We start from the raw sequence: 19,227 nt of genomic DNA, 5'->3' as shown, positions 1-19,227 counted from the left end.
CCTAACCCAAGTTTTGGTTCCATTCTGAAGACGGAAATTTTTCATGTTGGTCGGGAGGGTCTAGAAAAGGCACCCAGGAAATATTTTTTTGTTTGTCTTCAAAACGCCTAAATGACAGGTTCCTGGTAGCCACTGTAGCTGGCAGACCGAGTCTCATGCTAGCGCTGAGGCCTTTTCAAGTTCTATGTAGAGTCCCAATTTCAGTGTACGTGCTGTCGAAGCGAGCACATGCCATCCGCCCGGTTCTACATTCCACGGTCATGGTATTACAGGTGTGATCTGCCGAGCCTAACCCAAGTTTTGCTTTTTTCTGAAGACGGAAATTTCCCACGTTGGTCAAGCGGGTCGCAAACATGCACCCTCGAATTTTTTTTGCATTGGTCTTCGAAGCACCTAAACGACAGATCCCTGGGAGCCACTGTACCAGGCAAGCCGAGTTTCATGTTAGCGCTGAGGTTTTTTCATGCTTCTATGTAGGGTCCCAATTTCAGTGTACGTGCTGCCGAAGCGAGCACGTCCCGTCTGCTTAGCTCGACATTCCACTGTCACAGGATTAAAGGTGTGATGCGCTGAGCCTAACCCAAGTTTTGTTTCCATTCTGAAGACGGAAATTTCCCACGTTGGTCGGGCGGGTCTCGAACACACACCCTCAAAATATTTTTTGCGTTGGTCTTCGAAGCACCTAAATGACAGGTTCCTGTTAGCCACCATACCTGGCAGGCCGTGTTTCATGCTATCGCTTGGGCGTTTTCAAGCTTCTATGTAGAGTCCCGATTTCAGTGTACGTACTTTGAAAACGAGCACATGCCATATGCCCAACTCGACGGCTTCTATGTAGAGTCCCAATTTCAGTGTACATGCTGCCAAAGCAAGCACATGCCATCCACCCGGCTCGACATTCCACTGTCACGGGATTACAGCTGTGATGCGCTGAGCATAACCCAAGTTTTGTTTCCGTTCTGAAGACGATAATTTTCCACGTGGGTCGGGCGTCCCTTAAACATGCACCATCGCAATTTTTTTTGCGTTGGTCTTCTAAGCACCTAAATGACAGGTTTGTGTGAGTCACCGTACCTGGCAGGCTGAGTTCATGCTAGCACTGAGGTTTTTTCAAGATTCTATGTAGAGTCCTAATTTCAGTGTATGTGCTGCCGAAGCAAGCACATCCCGTCTGCTTAGCTCGACATTCCACTGTCACGGGATTAAAGGTGTGATGCGCCGAGCCTAACCCAAGTTTTGTTTCCATTCTGAAGACGGAAATTTCCCACGTTGGTCGGGCGGGTCTTGAACACGCACCCTCAAAATATTTTTTGCGTTGGTCTTCGAAGCACCTAAATGACAGTTTCCTGTGAGCCACCATACCTGGCAGGCCGAGTTTCATGCTACCACTGAGGACTTTTCAAGCTTCTATGTAGAGTCCCAATTTCAGTGTAAGTGCTGCCGAAGGGAGCACAAGCCATTTGCCCGACTCAACATTCCACTGTCACGGGATTACAAGTGCGATGCGCCGAGCCTAACAAATGTTTTATTTCTGTTCTGAAGACGGAAATTTCCCACGTTGGTCGGGCGGGTCTTGAACACGCACCATCGAAATTTTTTCTGCGTTGGTCTTCGAAGTGCCTAAATGAAAGGTTCCTGTGAGCCACCGTACCTGGCAGGCCGAGTTCCATCCTAGCGCTGAGGCGTTTTCAAGCTTCTATATAGAGTCCCAATTTCAGTATATGTGCTGCCATAGCGAGCACATGCCGTTTGCCCAGCTCGACATTCCACTGTCACGGAATTACTGGTGTGATGCGCTGGGCCTAACCCAGGTTTTCTTTCTGTTCTGAAGGTGGAAATTTTCCATGTTGGTCGGGCGGGTCTCCAACATGCACCCTCCAAATTTCTTTTGTGTTGGTCTTCGAAGCGACTAAATGACAAGTTCCTGAGAGCCACCGTACCTGGCATGCCGAGTTTCATGCTTTCGCTGAGGCCTTTTCAAGCTTGTAGGTAGAGTCCCAATTTCAGTGTACATGCTGCCAAAGCGAGCACCAGCCGTCCATCCAACTCGACATACCACTGTCACGGGATTACAGCTGTGATGCACCAAGGCTAACCCAAGTTTTGTTTCAATTTTGAAGACGAAAATTTTCCATGTTGCTTGGGCGGTCTCGAACACGACCCTCGAAATTTTTATTGTGTTGGTCTTCAAAGCACCTAAAAACAAGTTCCTGTGTGCCACTGTACATGGCAGGCCGAGTTAATGCAAGCGCTGAGGTATGCTCAAGCTTCAATGTAGAGTCTTAATTTCAGTGTACATGCTGCCAAAGCGAGCACAAGCCGTCCGCCTGGCTCGACATTCCATTGTCACGGGATTACAGGTTTGATGGGCCAAGCCTAACCCACATTGTGTTTCTGTTCTGAAGACAGAAATTTCCCACGTTGGCCGGGCGGGTCTCAAACAGCACCCTCAAGATATTTTTTGCGTTGGTCTTCAAAGTGCCTAAACGACAGGTTCCTGTGAGCCACCATACCTGGCAGGCCGAGTTTCCTGCTATCACTGAGGCGTTTTCAAGATTCTATGTAGAGTCCCAATTTCAGTGTACATGCTTCAAAAACGAGCACATGCCATATGCCCAACTCGACAGCTTCTATGTAGAGTCCCAATTTCAGTGTACGTGCTGCCGACATGAGAACATGCTGTCTGCCCAGCAGGACGTTCCACTGTCACAGGATTACAGGTGTGATGCGCTGAGCCTAACCCAAGTTTTGTTTCTGTTCTGAAAACGGAAATTTCACATGTTCGTTGGGCGGGTCTTGAACACGTACTCTCGAAATATTTTTTGCATTGGTGTTCGAAGCACCTAAATGACAGGTTCCTGTGAGCCACCGTACCTGGCAGGCCAAGTATCATGCTAGTGCTGAGGCCTTTTCAAGCTTCTATGTAGAGTCCCATTTTCAGTGTACGTGCTGCCGAAGCGAGCACATGCCCATTGCTCGGCTCGACATTCGACTGTCACGAGATTACAGGTGTGATGTGCAGAGCCAAACCCAATCTTTGTTTCCGTTCTTAAGACGGAAATGTCCCACGTTGGTGGAACGGGTCTTGAACATGCACCCTCGATATCTTTTTTGCATTGGTCTTCGAAGCGCCTAAATGACAAGTTCCTGTGAGCCACCGTACCTGGCAGGCCGAGTTTCAGGCTAGTGCTGAGGCCTTTTCAAGCTTCTATGTAGAGTCCCAATTACAGTGTATGTGCTTCGAAAATGAGCACAGGTTGTATGGCCTGCTCGATGGCTTCTATGTAGAGTCCCAATTTCAGTGTACGTGCTGCTGGAGCGAGCACATGCCATTCTCCCTGCTCGACATTTTACTGTCACGGGATTACAGGTGTGATGCGCCGATCCTAACCCAAGTTTTGTTTTTGTTTTGGAAATGGAAATTTTCCATGTTTGTTGGGTGGGTCTCGAACACGCACCCTCGAAATTTTTTTTGCGTTGGTCTTCAAAGCACCTAAGTGACAGGTTTGTGTGAGCCACTGTACCTGGCAGGCCGAGTTTCATGCTTGTGCTGAGGCCTTCTCAAGCTACTATGTAGAGTCCCAATTTCAGTGTACATGCTGCCGGAGTGAGCACATGTTTGCCTGACTTGACATTCCACTGTCATGGGATTACAGTTGGGATGCGCCGAGCCTAACCCAAGTTTTGTTTCCGTTCTGAAGGTAAAAATTTCCCATGTTTGTCAGGTAGGTCTCCAACACGCCTTCTCAATCTTTCATTTGCGTTGGTCTTCAAAGCGCCTCAATTACAGGTTCCTGTGAGCCACCGTACCTGACAGGCGGAGTTCTATACTACCGCTGAGGCCTTTTCAAGCTTCTATATAGAGTCTCAGTTTCAGTGTACGTGCTGCCGACGCGAGCACATGCCGGCCGCCCGGCTCGACATTCCACTGTCACGGGATTACAGGTGTGATGCGCCGAGCCTAACCAAACTTTTGTTTCCATTCTGAAGACGGAAATTTCTCATGTTGGTTGGGCGGGTATTGAGCAGGCACCCAGAAAATTTTTTTGCATTTGTCTTTAAAGTGCCTAAATGACAGGTTCCTGTGAGACACTGTACCTGGCAAACTGTGTTTCATGCAAGCACTGAGGCCTTTTCAAGCTTCTATGTAGAGTCCCAATTTCAGTGTATGTGCTGCCAAAGCGAGCACATGTTATCCGCTCGGCTCTACATTCCACTGTCATGGGATGACAGGTGTGATGCGCCACGCCTAACCCAAATTTTGTTTCCATTATGAAGACGGAAATTTTCCATGTTGGTCGGGCTGGTCCAGAACACGCACCCTCGATATATTTTTTGCATTGGTCTTTGAAGAGCCTAAACGACAGGTTTCTGTGAGCCATCATAGCAGGCAGGCCACGTTTCATGCTAGCGCTGAGGCATTTTCAAGCTTCTATGTAGAGCCCCAATTTCCGGTACATGCTGCCAAAGGGAGCACATGCCATACGTTCGGCTCGACATTCCACTGTCACGGGATTAAAGGTGTGATGCGCCAAGCCTAACCCAAGTTTTCTTTCCGTTTTGAAGACTGAAATTTTCCATGTTGGTCGGGCGGGTCTCGAACCCGCCCCCTCAAAATATTTTTTCGTTGGTCCTCGAAGCGCCTAAATGACAGGTTCCTGTGAGCCACCGTACCTGGCAGGCTGAGTTTCATGCTAGCACTGAGACCTTTTAAAGCTTCTATGGAGAGTCCCAATTTCAGTGTACATGCTGCCGAAAGGAGCACATGCCATTTGCCTGGCTCGACATTCCACTGTCACAGGATTACAGGTGGGATGCGCCGAGGCTAACCCAAGCTTTGTTTTCATTTGGAAGACGGAAATTTTTCATGTTGGTCGGGCGGGTCTTCAACACGCACCCTCAAAATATCTTTTGCATTGGTTTTCAAAGCGTCCAAGTTACAGGTTCCTGTGAGTCACCGTACCTGGCAGGCCAAGTTCTATATTAGCACTGAGGCCTTTTCAAGATTCTATGTAAAGTCTCAATTTAAGTGTACGTGCTGCCGAAGTGACCACATGCCATCCGCCCGGCTCGATATTCCATTGTCACGGAATTACAGGTGTGATGCGCTGAGCCAAACCCAAGTTCTGTTTCCGTTCTGAAGACGGAAATTTCTTATGTTGGTCGGGCGGGTCTCGAACACACACCCTCGAAATTTCTTTTGCGTTGGTCTTCGAAGTGCCTAAATGACAGGTTCCTATGAGCCACCGTACCTGGCTGGCCGAGTTTCATGCTGGTGCTGAGGTTGTTTCAAGCTTTTATGTAGAGTTCCAATTTCAGTGTATGTGCTGCTGAAGCGAGCACATGATGTCTGCCCAGCTCGACATTTCACTGTCACGGGATTACAGGTGTGATGCGCCAAGCCTAACCCAAGTTTTGTTTCTGTTCTAAAGACGGAAATTTCCCAGGTTGATCGGGCGGGTCTCGAACACACACCCTCGAAATATTTTTGCCTTGGTCTTCGAAGCGCCTAAATGACAGATTTCTGTGAGGCACCGTACTTGGCAGGCCGAGTTTCATGCTTGAGCTTAGGCCTTTTCAAGTTTCTATGTAGAGTCTTACTTTCTGTGTACGTGCTGCCAAAGCGAGCACATGTTGTCTGCCCGGCTCGACATTCCATTGTCATGGAATTGCAGGTGTGATGCGTAGAGACTAACCCAAGTTTTGTTTCCATTCTGAAGACGGAAATTTCTTATATTTGTCAGGAAGGTCTCGAACACACACCATCGAAATTTCTTTTGCGTTGGTCTTAGATGCGTGTAAATGACAGGTTCCTGTGAGCCACTGTACCGGGCTGGCCGAGTTTCATGCTAGAGCTGAGGCATTTTCAAGTTCTATGTAGAGTCCCAATTTCAGTATATGTGCTGCCGAAGCGAGCACATGCCATTTGTTCGGCTCGACATTCCACTGTCACGGGATTACAGGTGGGATGCACCGAGCCTAACCCAAGTTTTGTTTCTGTTCTGAAGGTGGAAATTTCCCATGTTGGTTGGGTGGGTCTTCAACACGCACCCTCAAAATTTCTTTTGCGTTTGTCTTCAAAGCGCCTAAATTACAGGTTCCTGTGAGCCACCATACTTGGCAGGTCGAGTTCTATACTAGCACTGAGGCCTTTTCAAGCTTCCATGTAGAGTCCCAAATTCGGTGTACGTGCTGTCAATGCGAGCACATGCCATCCACCTGGATCGACATTCCACTGTCGTGGGATTACAGGTGTGATGGGTTGAGCCTAATCCAAGTTTTGTTTCCATTCTGACAACGGAAATTTCTTATTTTGGTCGGTCAGGTCTCAAAAACACACCCTCGAAATATTTTTTGCGTTGGTCTTCGAAGCGCCTAAATGACAGGTTCTTGTGAGTCACCATACCTGGCTGGCCGAGTCTCATGCTAGTGCTGAGGTCTTTTCAAGCTTCTATGTAAAGTCCCAATTTCATTATACATGCTGCCGAAGCAAGCACATGCCGTTTTCCTGGCTCGACATTCCACTGTCACGGGATTACAGGTGTGATGTGCCCAAGTTTTGTTTCGGTTCTGAAAACAGAAAATTCCAGTGTTGGTCGGGCGGGTCTCCAACACGCACCCTCGAAATTTCTTTTGCGTTGGTCTTCGAAGAGCCTAAATGTCAGGTTCCAGTGAGCCACCGTACCTGGCAGGCCAAGTTCTATACTAGTGCTGAAGCCTTTTCAAGCTTCCATGTAGAGTCCCAATTTCAGTGTCCATGCTGCTGAAGTGAGCACACGCCATCTGTGCAGCTCGACATTCCACTGTCATGGGATTACAGGTGTGATGCACCGAGCCGAACCTAAGTTTTGTTTCTGTTCTAAAGACGGAAATTTCCCACCTTGGACAGGCGGGTTTCGAACACGCACCATCGAAATTTTTTCTGTGTTTGTCTTCGAAGTGCCTAAATGACCGGTTTCTGTTAGCCACCATACCTGGCAGGCCGAGTTTCATGCTAGTGCTGAGGCCTTTTAAATCTTCTATGTAGACTCCCAATTTCCATGTGTGTGCTTCGGAAATGAGCACATGCTATATGCACGGCTCGACCGCTTGTATATAGAGTCCCAATTTCAGTGTACGTGCTACCGAAGTGAGCACATGCCATCTGCTTGGCTTGACATTCTACTGTCACAAAATTACAGGTGACATGCACCGAGCCTAACCCAAGTTTTGTTTATGTTCTGAAGAAGGAAATATCCCACGTTGGTCAGGCGGGTCTCAAACACGCACCATCGAAATTTTTTCTGCGTTGGTCTTTGAAGCACCTAAATGACTGGTTCCTGTGAGCCACCATACCTGGCAGGCCGAGTTCCATGCTAGCACTGAGGTGTTTTCAAGCTTTTATGTAGAGTTCCAATTTCAGTGTACGTGCTGCCGAACCGAGCACATGTCATCTGCATGGGTCGACATTCCACTGTCACGGGATTACAGGTGTGATGTGCCGCTCCTAACCAAAGTTTTGTTTCCGTTCTGAAGGTGAAAATTTCCCATGTTGGTCGGGTGGGTCTCCAACAGGCACCCTCAAAATTTCTTTTGCGTTGGTCTTCAAAGAGCCTAAATCACAGGTTCCTGGGAGCCACCGTACCTGGCAGGCCGAGTTTCATGCTTTTGCTGAGGCCTTTTCAAGCTTCTATGTAGAGTCCAAATTTCAGTGTAGTTCCTGCTGGAGCAAGCACTTGCCATCAGCACGGCTCGACATTCCACTGTCACGGGATTGCAGGTGTAATGCACCGAGCCTAACCCAGGTTTTGTTTCCGTTCTGAAGATGGAAATTTCCCACGTTGGTCGGGCGGGTCTCGAACACGCACACTAGAAATTTTTTGCATTGGTCTTCGAAGCGAATAAATGACAGGTTCCTGTGAGCCACCGTACCTAGCAGGCCGAGTTTCATGCTAGCGCTGAGGCCTTGCAAAGCTTCTATGTAGAGTCCCAAATTCAGTTTACCTGTTGCCAAAGCGAGCACATGCCGTCCGCCCGGCTCGACATTCCACTGTAACGGGATTACAGGTGTGATGTGCCGAGCCTAACCCAAGTTTTGTTTCAGGTCTGAAGACGGAAAATTACCATGTTGGTCAGGCGGGTCTCGAACACGCACCCTCGAAATTTTTTGCGTTGGTCTTCGAAGCACCTAAATGACAGGTTCCTGTGAGCCACTGTACCCGGGTGCCCGAGTTTCCTGCTAGCGCTGAGGCCTTTTCAACTTTCTATATAAAGTCCCAATTTCAGTGTACATCCTGCCGAAGCGAACACAAGTTGTTTGCCCGGCTCAACATTTCAGTGTCACGGGATTACAGGTGTGATGCGCTGAGGCTAACTCAAGTTTTGTTTCCATTCTGAAGACGGAGGTTTCCTACCTTGGTCGGGCACATCTCGAACACGCACCCTCAAAATTTTTTTAGCGTTTGTCTTCCAAGTGCCTAAACGACAGGTTTCTGTGAGCCACCATACCTGGCAGGCCGAGGTTCATACTAGCGCTGAGAGCTTCTTGAGCTTCTATGTAGCGTCCCATTTTGAGTGTATGTGCTGCCGAAGCGAGCACATGCTGTTTGCCTGGCTGGACATTCGACTGTCACGGGATTACAGGTGTGATACGACAAGCCTAACCCAAGTTTTGTTTTTGTTCTGAAGATGGAAATTTACCATGCTGGTCGGGCGGGTCTCGAACAGGCACCCTCGAAATTTCTTGCGTTGGTCTTCGAAGCGCCTAAATGACAGGTTTCTTTGAGCCACCGTACCTGACAGGCCGAGTTTCAAGCTAGCACTGAGGCCTTTTCAAGCTTCTGTGTACAGTCCCAATTGCAGTGTATGTGCTGCCGAAGAAAGCACATGCCATCTGCCCGTCTCGACATTCCACTGTCACAGGATTACAGGTGTGATGCGTTGAGACAAACCCGAGTTTTGTTTCCGTTCTGAAGACAAAAATTTCCGATGTTCATCTGGCGAATCTCAAGCATGCACCCCCGAAATGTTTTGGCGTTGGTCTTCGAAGCTTCTAAATGACAGGTTCCTGTGAGCCACTGTACCTGGTAAGCCGAGTCTCCTGCTAGAGCTGAGGTCTTTTCAAGCCTCTACGTAGAGTCCCAATTTCAGTATACGTGATGCCGAAGTGAGCACATGCCATCCACCTGGCTAGACATTCCACTCTAACGAAATTAGAGGTGTGATGCGCCGAGCCTACCCAAGTTTTGTTTCCATTCTGAAGACGGAAATTTCCCACGTGGGTCGGGTGGGTCTCGAACATGCAGCTTCGAAATTTATTTTGCGCTGGTCTGCGAAGTGCTTTAATGACAGGTTCTTGTGAGCCACTGTACCTGGCAGGCCGAGTTTCATGCTAGCACTGAAGCCTTTTCAAGCTTCTATGTAGAGTCCCAATTTCAAAGTACATGCTGCCGAAGCAAGCACATGCCGTCTGCACGGCTCGACATTTCACTGTCACAGGATTAGAGGTGTGTTGCACCAAGGCTAATGCAAGTTTTGTTTCCGTTCAGAAGACTTAATTTTCCCACATTTGTCGAGCAGGTCTCGAACACGCACCCTCGAAATTTTTTTGCGTTGGTCTTCGAAGCGCCTATATGACAGGTTTCTGTGAGCCACCGTACTTGGCAGGCCGAGTTTCATGCTAGCACTGAGGATTTTTCAAGCTTCTATGTAGAGTCCCAATTTCAGTGTATGTGCTGCCAATGCAAGCACAAGCCGTTCGCCTGGCTCAACATTCCAATGTCACGGAATTAGAGGTGTGATGCACCGAGACAAACCCAAGTTTTGTTTCCATTTTGAAGACGGAAATTTCCCATGTTGTTCGGGCGGGTTTTGAACACGCACCCTCAATATATTTTTAACGTTGGTCGTCGAAGCGCCTAAATGACAGGTTCCTGTGAGCCACTGTACCTGGCAAGCCGAGATTCATGATAGCACTGAGGCCATTTCAAGCTTCTATGAAGAATTCCAATTTCAGTGTACGTGATCCCGAAGCGAGCACATGCCGTTTTCTCGGCTCAACATTCCACTGTCACGGAATTACAGGTGTGATGCGCCGAGCCTAACCCAAGTTTTGTTTCCGTTCTAAAGATGGAAATTTCCCCCGTTGGTTGGGCGGGTCTCGAACACGCACCCTCAAATTTTTTTATGCGTTGGTCTTGGAAACGCCTAAATGACAGGTTCCTGTAAGCCACCGTACCTGGCAGGCTGAGTTTCATGCTACCACTGAGGCCTTTTCAAGCTTCTATGTAGAGTCCCAATTTCAGTGTACGTGCTGCCGACACGAGCACATGCCATCCACATGGCTTGACATTCCACTGTCACAAGATGACAGGTGTGATGCACCGAGCCTATCCCAAGTATTGTCTTTGTTCTGAAGACGGAAATTTCACAGGTTGGTCGGGCGGGTCTCGAACACGCACCCTAGAATTTTTTTGCGTTGGTCTTCGAAGCACCTAAACGACAGGTTTTTGTGAGCCACCATACCTGGTAGGCTGAGTTTCATGCTAGCGCTGAGTCCTGGCAAAGCTTCTATATAAAGTCCCAATTTCAGTGTATGTGCTGCAGAAGCAACCACATGTCATCTGCCCGGCTCGACATTCCACTGTCTCAAGATTACAGGTGTGATGCACCAAGCCTAACCCAAGTTTTGTTTCTGTTCTGAAGACGGAAGTTTCCCACGTTGGTCAGGCGCGTCTCGAACACGCACCCTCAAAAATTTTTTCGTTGGTCTTTGAAGCGCCTAAAGACAGGACAGATTTCTGTGAGCCACCGTACCTGGAAGGCCGAGTTTCATACTAGGGATGAGGCCTTTTCAAGCTTCTATGAAGGGTCCCAATTTCAGTGTACATGCTGCCGAAGCAAGCACATGCCATTTGCCCAGCTCAACATTCTACTGTCACGGGATTACAGGTGTTATGCATTGAGCCTACCCCAAGTTTTGTTTCCGTTCTGAAGACACAAATTTCCCTTGTTGGTTGGGCGGGTCTCTAATACACACCCTCGAAATTTTATTTGCGTTGGACTTCAAAGCGCCTAAATGACAGGTTTCAGTTAGCCACGGTACCTGGCAGGCAGGCCAAGGTTTATGCTAGCGCTGAGGCCTTTTTAAGCTTCTATGTAGAGTCCCAATTTCAGTTTACATGAGTCCCAAGCAAGCACATGCCGTCCGCCTGGCTTGACATTCCACTGTCACCGGATTACAAGTGTGATGCGCCGAGCCTAAATCAGGTATAGTTTCCGTTCTGAAGATAGAAATTTCCCACGTGGGTAGGGCGTGTCTCGAACATGCACCATCGCAAATTTTTTGCGTTATTCTTCGAAGCGCCTAAATGACTGGTTCCAGTGAGCCACCGTACCTGGCAGGCCAAGTTTCATGCTAGCGCTGAGGCCTTTTCAAGCTTCTATGAAGAGTCCCAATTTCGTTGTACGTGCTGCGGAAGCAAGAACATCCCATCTGCTTTGCTCGACATTCCACTGTCATGAGATTACAGGTGTGATGCACAGAGCCTAAACCAAGTTCTGTTTCCGTTCTGAAGATGGAAATTTCCCTTGTTGGTTGGGCGGGTCTCGAATACACACCCTCGAAATTTTTTCTGCGTTGGTCTTTGAATCGCCTAAATGACTGGTTCCAGTGAGCCACCATACCTGGCAGGCCAAGTTTCATGCTAGCGCTGAGGTGTTTACAGGCTTCTATGTAGAGTTCCCAATTTCAGTGTACATGCTGCCAAAGCGAGCACATGCCGTTTGCCTGGCTCGACATTCCACTGTCACGGGATTACAGGTGTGATGTGCCGAGCCTAACCCACGTTTTCTTTCCATTCTAAAGACCGGAATTTCCCACGTGGGTCGGGCGTGTCTCGAACATGCACCTTCGAATATTTCTTTGCGTTGGTCTTGGAAGTGCCTAAATGACAGGTTCCTGTGAGCCCCCATACCTGGCAGGCCGAGTTTCATGCTAGCGCTGAGGCCTTTTCAAGCTTCTATGTAGAGTTTCAATTTCAGTGTACGTGCTGCCAAAGCGGGCACATGCCATTCACCTGGCAGGACATTCCACTGTTACGGGATTACAGGTGTCATGCCCCAGCCTAATCCAAGTTTTGTTTCCGTTCTAAAGACGGAGATTTCCCATGTCGGTCAAGCGTGTCTTGAACACGCACCCTCGAAATTTTTTTTGCGTTGGTCTTCGAAGCACCTAAATGACAGGTTTCTGTGAGCCACCGTACCTGGCAGGCCGAGTTTCATGCTATCACTGAGGCATTTTCAACCTTCTATGTAGATTCTTGATTTCAGTGTACGTGCTTCGGAAACGAGCACATGAAGTATGCCCAACTCGATGGCTTCTATGTAGCGTCCCAATTTCAGTGTACGCTCTCCTGAAGTGAGCACTTGCCATCCACCCGGCTCGGCATTCCACTGTCACGGGATTACAGGTGTGATGCGCTGAGCATAACCTAAGTTTTTTTTCCGTTCTGAAAACGGAAATTTCCCATGTCGGTCGGGTGGGTCTTGAACACGCACCCTCAAAATTTTTTGCGTAGGTCTTCGAAGCACCTAAATGACAGGTGTCTGTGAGCCACCGTACCTTGCAGGCCGAGTTTCATGCTAGAAATGAGGCCTTTTCAAGCTTTTATGTAGAGTCCCAATTTCAGAGTATGTGCTGCGGAAGTGAGCTCAAGCCGTCTGCCTGGCCCGATATTCCACTGTCACAAGATTACAGGTGCGATGCGCCAAGCCTAACCCAAGTTTTGTTTTCGTTCTGAAGACGGAAATTTTCAACGTGGGTGGAGGTGTCTCGAACACACACCATCACAAATTTTTTGCGTTGGTCTTCGAAGCGCCTAAAAAACAGGTTTTTGTGAGCCACCGTACCTGGCAGGCCGAGTTTCATGCTAGCACTGAGGCCTTTTCAAACTTTTTGAAGAGTCCCAATTTCAGTGTACGTGGTGGCGAACCGAGCACATCCCCTTTGCTTAGCTCGACATTTCACTGTCACGAATTACAAATGTGATGTGCCGAGCCTAACCCAAGTTTAGTTTCCGTTCTGAAGAAGAAAATTTCCCATGTTGGTCGGGCGGGTCTCGAACACGCACCCTCGAAATGTTTTTCGCGTTGATCTTCGAAGCACCTAAATGACAGTTTCCTGTGAGCAATCGTACCTGGCAGGCCAAGTTTCATGCTAGCGCTGAGGACTTTTCAAGCTTCTATGTAGAGTCCCAATTTCAGTGTACGTGCTGCCAAAACGAGCACATGTCGTTTGCCCGTCTTGACATTCCACTGTCACGTAATTACAAGTGTGATGCGCCGAGCCTAACTGAAATTTTATTTCCGTTCTAAAAACAGAAATTTCCCATGTTGGTCAGGCGGGTCTCGAACACCCACCCTCAAAGTGTTTTTTCCATTGGTCTTCGAAGAGCCAAAATGACAGGTTCCTGTGAGCCACTGTACCTGGCTGGCCGAGTTTCATGCTACCGCTGAGACCTTTTCAAGCTTCTATGTAAAGTCCCAATTTCAGTGTATGTGCTGCCGATGCCAGCACATGTCATTTGCCTGGCTTGACATTCCACTGTCACAAGATTACAAGGGTGATGCGCCAAGCCTAACCCAAATTTTATTTCCGTTCTAAAGACGGAAATTTCCCATGTTGGTCGGGCGGGTCTTGAACACGCACCATCGAATTTTCTTTAGCGTTGGTATTGGAAGCCCCTAAATGACAGGTTTCTGTGAGCCACCGTACCTGGCATGCCAAGTTTTATGCAAGCGCTGAGGCCTTTCCAAGCTTCTATGTAGAGTCCCAATTTCAGTGTATGTGCTGCAGAAGCGAGCACACCCCATCTGCTTAGCTTGCCATTCCACTGTCACGGGATTACAGGTGTGATGGGCTGAGCCTAACCCAAGTTTTCTTTTCATTCTGAAGACAGAAATTTCCCTTGTTGGTCGGGCGGGCCTCGAACATGCACCCTCGAAATTTTATTTGCGTTGTACTTCGAAGCGATTAAATGACAGGTTCCAGTTAGCCACCGTACCTGGCAGGCCGAGTTTCATGCTAGCGCTGATGCCTTTTCAAGCTTCTATGTAGATTCCCAATTTCAGTGTACCTTCTGCCAAAGTGAGCATATGCCGTCCACCTGGCTCGACATTCCACTGTCACGGGATAACAGGTGTGATGCACCAAGCCTAACCCAAGTTTTGTTTCCGTTCTGAAGACGGAAATTTCCCATGTTGGTAGGGCGGGTCTCAAACACGCACCCTCAGAATTTTTTTGCATTGGTCTTCGAATTGCCTAAATGACAGATTCCTGTGAGCCACTGTACCAGGCAGGCCGAGTTTCATGCTAGCACTGAGACCTTTTCAATCTTCTATGTAGCATCCAAATTTCAGTGTACGTGCTGCTGAAACGAGCACAAGCCGTCCGCCCGGCTCGACATGCCACTATCACGAAATTACAGGTGTGATGCGCCGAGCCTAACAAAGGTTTGTTTTCGTTCTGAAGAAGGAGATTTCCCACGTTGGTCAGGCGACTTTCGAACAGGCACCCTCGGAATATTTTTTGCGTTGGTCTTCAATGCGCCTAAATGACAGTTTCCCGTGAGTCATTATACCTGGCAGGCCGAGTCTCATGCTAGTTTTGAGGTCTTTCCAAGCTTCTATGTAGAGTTTCAATTTCAGTGTACCTGCTGCCGAAGCGAGCACATGCCGTTTGCCCGGCTCGATATTTCACTGTAACGAGATTACAGGTGTGATGCACAAAGCCTAACCCAAGTTTTGTTTCCGTTCTGAAAACGAAAATTTCCCATGTTGGTTGGGCGGATCTCAAACATGCACCCTCAAAATATTTTTTGCCTTGGTCTTTGAAGCGCCTAAATGACAGGTTTCTGTGAGCCACCGTACCTGGCAGGCTGAGTTTCATGCTTGCACTGAGGCCTTTTCAAGCTTCTATTTAGAGTCCCAATTTCAGTGTATGTGCTGCTGAAGCGAGCACATGCTGTCTTCCCGGCTTGACATTCCACTTTTACAAAATTACAGGTGTGATGCGCCGAGCCTAACCCAAGTTTTGTTTCCGTTGTGAACACGAAAATTTTTCATGTTTGTCGGGCGGGTCTCAAACACACACCCTCAAAATATTTTTTGCATTGGTCTTTGAAGCGCCTAAATGACAGGTTTCTGTGAGCCACCATACCTGGCAGGCCGAGTTTCATGCTTGCACTGAGGCCTTTTCAAGCTTCTATGTAGCGTCCCAATATCAGTGTACATGCTGCAGAAGTGAGCACATGCTGTCCGCCCGGATCAACATTCCATTGTTACGGGATTACAGGTGTGATGCGCCGAGCCTAACTCAAGTTTTTATTCCGTTCTGAAGACGAAAATTTCCCATGTTGATCGGGCGGGTCTCGAACGTGCACCCTCGGAATTATTTTTGCGTTGGTCTTCAAAGCGCCTAAATGACAGGTTCCTGTGGGCCACCGTACGTGGCAGGCCGCGTTTCATGCTAGTGCCAAGGCCTTTTCAAGCTTCTATGTAGAATTTCAATTTCAGTGTATGTGCTGCCAACGCAAACACATGCCGTTTGCATGGCTCGACACTCCACTGTCACAAAATTACAGGTGTGATGCAGCAAGCCTATCCCAAGTTTTGTATCCGTTCTGAAGGTGGAAATTTCCCATGTTATTCGGGCAGGTCTCCAACACACACCCTCGAATTTCTTTTGTGTTCGTCGTTGAAGCACCTAAATTACAGGTTCTTGTGAGCCAATGTATCTGGTAGGCCGAGTTCTATACTAACGAGGAGGTCTTTTTAAGCTTCCTTGTAGAGTCCCAATTTCAGTGTGCATGCTGCCAAAGTGAGCACATGCCGTCCGCCTTGCTCAATATTCCACTGTCACGGGATTACAGGTGTGATGCGCCAAGCCTAACCCAAGTTTTGTTTCCGTTCTGAAGACGAAAATTTTCCATGTTGGCCGGGCAGGTCTCAAACACGCACCCTCGAAATTTTTTGCATTGCTCTTCGAAGTGCATAAATGACAGATTCCCATTGAGTCACCATTCCTGGCAGGCCAAGTCCCATGCTATCGCTGAGGCCTTTTCAAGCTTGTATGTAGAGTCCCAGTTTCAGTGTATGTGCTTCGGAAACGAGCACATGCTGTATGCCCAGCTCGATGGCTTTTACATAGAGTCCCAATTATAGTGTTCATGCTGCTGAAGCGAGCACATGCTGTTCACCCGGCTCGACATTCCACTGTCACGAAATTACAGGTTTGATATGCTGAGAAAACCCAAGTTTTGTTTTAGTTCTGAAGACAAAAATTTCTCATGTTCGTCAGGCGAGTTTCGAACACGCACCCTCGAAATATTTATTGCCTTGGTCTTCGAAGTGCCTAAATGACAGGTTTCTGTGAGCCACCATACCTGGCAGGCCGTGTTTCATGCTAGCTCTGTGGTTTTTTCAAGCTTCTATGTAGAGTCCCAATTTCAGTGTACGTGCTGCCGAAGCGAGCACATGCTGTCCTCAAAACTCGACATTCCACTGTCACAGGATTACAGGTGTGATGCGCCGAGCCTAACCTATGTTTTGTTTCCATTCTGAATACGGAAATTTCCCACGTTGGTCGGGTGGGTCACGAAGACGCACCCTCGAATTTTTTTCGCGTTGATCTCTGAAGCGCCTAAATGACAGGTTCCTATGAGCCACCGTATGTGGCAGGCCAAGTTTCATGCTAGTGCTGAGGTTTTTTCAAGCTTCTATGTAAAGTCCCAATTTCAGTGTATGTGCTGCCAAAGCGAGCACATGCCCTCCACCCGGATCAACATTCCAATGTCATGGTATTAGAGGTGCGATGCACGGAGCCTAACCCACGTTTAGTTTCCGTTCTAAAGACGGAAATTTCCTATGTTTGTTGGGCAGGTCTCGAACACGCATCCTCGAAATATTTTTTGCGTTGGTCATTGAAGCACCTAAATGACAGGTTCCTGTGAGACACCATACCTGGCAGGGCTAGTTTCATGCTAGCGCTGAGGCCTTTTCAAGATTCTATGTAGAGTCCCAATTTCAGTGTACGTGCTTCAGAAACAAGCACATGCCATATGCCCAGCTCGACGGCTTCTATGTAGAGTGCCAATTTCAGTGTATGTGCTGCCGAAGTGAGTACATGCCTTTAGCCCGGCTCAACATTCCACTGTCACGGAATCACAGGTGTGATGCGCCGAGCCTAACCCAAGTTTTGTTTCCGTTCTGAAGACGGAAATTTCCCATATTGGTAGAGCGGGTCTCGAACACGCACCCTCGAATATTTTTTGCGTTGGTCTTCGAAGCGCCTAAATGACAGGTTCCCGTAAGTCACCATACCTTGCAGGCCGAGTCTCATGCTAACACTGAGGCCTTTTCAAGCTTTTATGTAGAGTCCCAATTTCAGTGTAACTGCTGCCGAAGCGAGCACATGCCATCCGCCCGGCTCGATATTTCACTGTCATGAGATTACAGGTGTGATGCGCAAAGCCTAACCCAGGTTTTGTTTCCATTATGAAAACGAAAATTTTCTATGTTGTTCGGGCAGGTCTCGAACAGGCACCCTCAAAATTTTTTTAACCTTGGTCTTCGAAGCACCTAAATGACAGGTTTCTGTGAGCCACCATATCTGGCAGGCCGAGTTCCATGCTTGTGCTGCGGCCTTTTCAAGCTTCTATTTAGAGTCCCAATTTCAGTGTATGTGCTGCCGAAACAAGCGCATGTTGTCCGCCCGGCTCGACATTCCATTGTCACGGGATTGCAGGTGTGATGCGCCGAGTTTAACCCAAGTTTTGTTTCCGTTCTGAAGACGGAAATTTCCCATGTTTGTCGGGCAGGTCTCGAACACGCACCCTCAAAATTTTCTTTGCATTGGTTTTCTAAGCACCTAAATGACAGGTTCCTGTGGGCCACCGTACCTGGCGGGCCGAGTTTCATGCTAGAGCTGAGGCCTTTTCAAGCTTTTATGTAGAGTCCTAATTTCAGCATACGTGCTGCCGACGCAAGCACATGTCATCTGCCCGGCTCGACATTCCACTGTCACGAGGTTACAGGTTTGATGTGCCGAGCCTAACCCAAGTTTTGTTTTTGTTCTGAAGACGAAAATTTCTCATGCTGGTCGGGCGGGTCTCGAACACGCACCCTCGAAATTTTTTCGTTGGTCTATGAAGCGCCTAAATGACAGGTTCTTGTGAGCCATTGTACCAGGCAGGCTGATTTTCATGATAGCGCTGAGGCCTTTTCAAGCTTCCATGTTGAGTCCCAATTTCTGTCTACTGCTGCCGAGGTGAGCACATGCCATCCGCCCGGCTCGACATTCCACTGTCTCGGGGTTACAGGTGTGATGCGCCCAGCCTAACCCAAGTTTTGTTTTTGTTCTGAAGACGGAAGTTCCTCATGTTGTTCGAGCGAATCTCAAAAACGCAACCTCGAAATATTTTTGGCTTTGGTTTTTGCAGTGACTAAATGACAGGTTCCTGTGAGCCACCGTACCTGGCAGGCCGAGTTTCATGCTAGCACTGAGGCCTTTTCAAGCTTCTATGTAGAGTCCCAATTTCAATGTACGTGCTGCAGAAATGAGCACATGCCGTTCACTCGACTTGACATTCCACTGTTATGGGATTACAGGTGTGATGTGCCGAGCCTAACCCAAGTTTTGTTTTCATTCTGAAGACGGAAATTTTTTTATGTTGGTCGCGCGGGTCTTGAACACCCACCCTCGAAATATTTTTTGCGTTGGTCTTCGAAACGACTAAATGACAGATTCCTGTGAGCCAACGTACCTGGCAGGCCGAGTTTCATGCTAGCACTGAGGCCTTTTCAAGCTTCTATTTAGAGTCCCAATTTCAGTTTACGTGCTGTCGAAGTGAGCACATGCCATCCGCCCAGCTCTATATTCCACTGTCACAAGATTACAGGTGTGATGTGCAAAGCCTAACCCAAGTTTTGTTTCCGTTCTGAGGGTGGAAATGTCCCATGGTGGTCGGGCGGGTCTCCAACACGCACCCCCAAAATTTTTTTGTGTTGTCTTCGAAGCGCCTAATTGACAGGTACCTTTGAGCCATCGTACCAGGCAGGCCGAGTTTCCTGCTAGCGCTGAGGCCTTTTCAAGCTTCTATGTAGAGTCCCAATTTCAGTGTAAGTTCTGCAGAAGCGAGCACATGCCATCCACCCGGCTCGACATTCCACTGGCACGGGATTACAGGTGTG

Source organism: Callithrix jacchus, chromosome 17, assembly GCF_049354715.1.
Source record: "Callithrix jacchus isolate 240 chromosome 17, calJac240_pri, whole genome shotgun sequence".
Lineage (NCBI taxonomy): Eukaryota > Metazoa > Chordata > Mammalia > Primates > Cebidae > Callithrix > Callithrix jacchus.
This window is presented reverse-complemented; position numbering follows the sequence as displayed.